Source organism: Octodon degus, unplaced genomic scaffold (genome assembly GCF_000260255.1).
Source record: "Octodon degus isolate 3935 unplaced genomic scaffold, OctDeg1.0 scaffold00229, whole genome shotgun sequence".
NCBI classification, from domain to species: Eukaryota; Metazoa; Chordata; class Mammalia; order Rodentia; family Octodontidae; genus Octodon; species Octodon degus.
Window position 1 is genome coordinate 374,838 of NW_004524805.1, and position 3,666 is coordinate 378,503.

Here is a 3,666-nt window from a genome sequence, read left to right on the forward strand (position 1 = left end):
TTGCTCAGGGTCTCACTACATAGCCCACATTAGTAGTGATCCTCCTGATTTCTGCCTCCCAAGTGCTGGGATTACAGGCGCGCGCCACCGTGCCCGGACTTGAGTAAATATTTTAGATGGAAGAAATCATTTTAGGGGGCTGGGGAGATGGCTCAGTAGGATAAGCGCTTGACTGGCAAACGCAAGGATCTGAGTTCAATCCCTGGTTCTGCCAAAAAAAAAAGGAAATCATTTTAGATAAAAATCAGTTGGGAAATTGAAAAAAATAAAAATTAATTTTTATTAGTACAGATTTGCAGCACAATGATTACATTTATCACAGAGTTAATACATGTGCATAATACATCTTTCTTTTTATTGCCCCTTCCTCTGTTCTTCCTTTGTCTTTGGGTTATTTTCCCATTTACAAAAGATTATCTACCTATTTCCTATTATCTATCTTTTATGTTGCTCCACTGAGCCATCTCCCTGGCCCCTTTATGTTGCTCTTTAACTTTTACTTTGAGTTAAAAATTTGAAAATAGAGCCAGGTGTGATGGCACACACCTGTAATCCAGCACTCGGGAGACTAAGCCAGGAGGATTATCACAAGTTTGAGGGTAGCCTGCACTGCAAAGTAATATTCTCTTTCAAAAATAAAAAAAATAAAAATAGGAAATCTAAAAATACCTTTAGTTTTATTGTACAGACACTACTACTCTTAAAATTCTTTTAATATTTTGGTGACCGTATTTCTAGGCATCTCTCTATAGTCCTACATTAATCAATGAAGGGAGAACTATGAGGCAACGTCCTCACTGTGTGACTGTCCTGTGATGCACCACACAGTTCTATTTGGTATATCCTACTACACATCTAGGATGTATGGAAACAACTGTTATTTTGTATTAATGTCTTATTAATGGAAGCATTGTTATCTGGTGCCTATTTAATTTTAAAAACAAGAACCTAATTCTAAATTATAATAAAAGATTTTATTTTATTGTTTTAGTTGATTTTTTTTTTTTTCTTCCCTGAACCGGGGATTGACCTCAGGCCCCATTCCACTGAGCCATCTCCCTGGCCCTTATATAATAAAAGATTTTAAAAGAGAAATGTACAGCTAAACTGGGAGTAAAAAAGGTTATTCTTTCCAGCTCATTCTAGTTACTATTTGATTAAAGTTATTTCTTGTACTTAAATGCTCTAAAAATACTGGATTTGTACCAGAAATTGGAGAGGGGAAGAGAAAGAAAGGACTTTGAATAGTTTTTGTGTAGTGTTAAGAAAACGATTGGATTGGTGATTCTCCAGAACATTTTTCTCCTTCGCCAATAGGCAAAGAAGAGAACCACTGATGTTATGTTTATTTTTTATATGTTGCTAAAGCAAGACAGTTTATCAGATCACAGAGAAATAACCACCACTATGTGGTAATACATTATGTTAGATAAGTTACTCTACAGATACATGAACTAATCAATAAGGATAGTAAGTCATACCAAACATGGTCTATACCTTTAAGGAACTTAAAAATTCTTTTTTTTTTTTTTTTTTTTTTTTTTTTAGTAAGGGTCTATAGGATCTCTCTACATAGATTAGACTCGTAATGATTCTCCTGTGTTCAGCCTCCCAAAGAGCTGGGATCACAGGCGTGTGCCACCATGCCCAGTCTCAACTACCATCTCAGTGCACCCCAGGAGTGAGGCTGGCATGGCATGCCTGGGATCGAAGCCCATTGCATCTGCCTAAGCAGATGCTTTAATCTGCTGAGCTATTTGGCCAGCCCTTAAAAGTTCTTTCTGGGGATCGGGGAGATGGATCAGTGGAATAAGTGCTTCCCTGGCAAGCGCAAGTGCCTGAGTTCAATCCTAGGTTCCACCAAAAAAAAAAAAAAAAGGTTCTTTCTGATGTATATAGTTTTAGAAATCTAAGGCCAGGCGTGGTGGCACACACTTGTAATCCCAGTGCTGGGGAGGCTGAAAATAGGAGGATAAGTACAAATCTGAGCTGCATAGTGAGACCTTGTGCCAAATAAAAGAAATTTTTTAAAGTCTAAAGCATTATTCACTACCTCATTTGTTTTCTTGATTTTTTTTTTCAGTGCTGACGACCTCTAAGGTCCTATTTTATTTATGGGCAGTAATAAAATTAATGGCTTCTCATTATAAAGATATGTTAGCTTTAGCCCAGTTGTACTTCTCAAAATTTTTACTTCATGACACTAATACTCCTAAGCAAGATTCTTTTACCACAAGTGCTTAGACATTTATTGTCCCTCATCTGTCCAAATAGTAAAGGCGTAGTGTTACTTATACTAATAGTGATATAAAAAATATGGCAGTGTGCTTCTATAGTCTCCTTGATTCACTTATTCTGTAGTTCCCCATTATAATACAAATCTTCAAGAGCCTAATTTGATACTTCAAAATTCTTACCTAGGGGCCTGGGGAGATAGGTCAGTAGAATAAGTGCTTGTTTGTCAAGCACAAGGGCCTGAGTTCAATCCCTGGTTCCAAAAAAAAAAAAAAAAATCCTTACCTAGTTTTCATCTCATTCTTTTTACTGTTTCATAAACCCTAACATACTCCTTTTATGAGCTCTGCCAGGTTCAAGACAGTTGCTGTTTCTCTGTAGAGAATGTTTCTGGTGACTCTGTAGGTTTTTGGTTTTTTGGTGGTTTTTTTTTTTGTTTTGTTTTGTTTTTTGTGGAACTGGGATTTTGAACTCAGGTCCTTGTGCTTGACAGGCAAGCACTTATTCTACTGAGCCATTTCCCCAGTCCGTTTTGTTTTTTGACTGTGGAATTAAAAGATCAACTGTTTCTAGATTATTTCTTTATTTTATTTTATTTTTGTATTTTAGTACATGGTCTCACTATGTGGATTCACCTGTATTTAGCCTCCCAAGAGCTGGGATTACAGGCACACACCACAATGCCCAGTCTCAATCGCACATGCTCCAGGGGCAGGGCTGGCATGGCACAAGGGAATGGAATGCGGCTGGCTGCTGCATCTGCCTAAACAGGCGCTGTAATCCGCTGAGCTATTTGGCTGGGCCTTAGATTATTTCTTAATAAGGTAAATGTTAAGAGCTAGGCATGTGATGTGTCTGTAATCCCAGCAATGAGGAGGCTGGGGCAAGAGGATTACTGTGAGTTTAAGGCCAGTTTAAGCTACACAGTCAGTTCAGGTACAGCCTCAATTGCATAACAAGACCCTGTCTCAAAAACAAACAAAAAAATTAAATGTTAAATACCATGGTACATTCTGGAGCACATAATATGCAGTCATTGGGTGCAATTGCACATGCCCATAATCTGAGCTACTTGGGAGGCTGAGCAGAAGGATCAAAAGTTGAGTGCCAACCTAGGCAACTTAACAAGACTATATCTCAAAATATCACAACAATGAATAAATAAATAAATAAATAAATAAAAAGGCTGGGTGTTTAACTCAGTGACAGAGTGCTCCTGGGTTCAATCCCCAGTACCACAAAAGTAAGAAAGGTGGAAAAAAAGTAAGTACACCATCACTGGTGTGTACTTTCACGTAGAAACAGGTGCCATTATGTACACCTAATGTTTTCTATCAAATAAGATTTAAGGGGCTGGTGGGATGGCTCAGTGGTCTAAAGCACCTACTTAGAGCAAGCTAAGCTAAGCAAAGCACAGGGACTGCGGTTCAA

General features: G+C 38.0%; 1 protein-coding gene across 4 annotated transcripts in view; it reads left to right on the forward strand.

The window, feature by feature from the left end:
- The window catches only part of Lats1 (large tumor suppressor kinase 1), a 67,172-nt gene that overhangs the window by 29,707 nt on the left and 33,799 nt on the right, over window positions 1-3,666 (forward strand). The gene's annotated exons all lie outside the window — the stretch shown is intronic.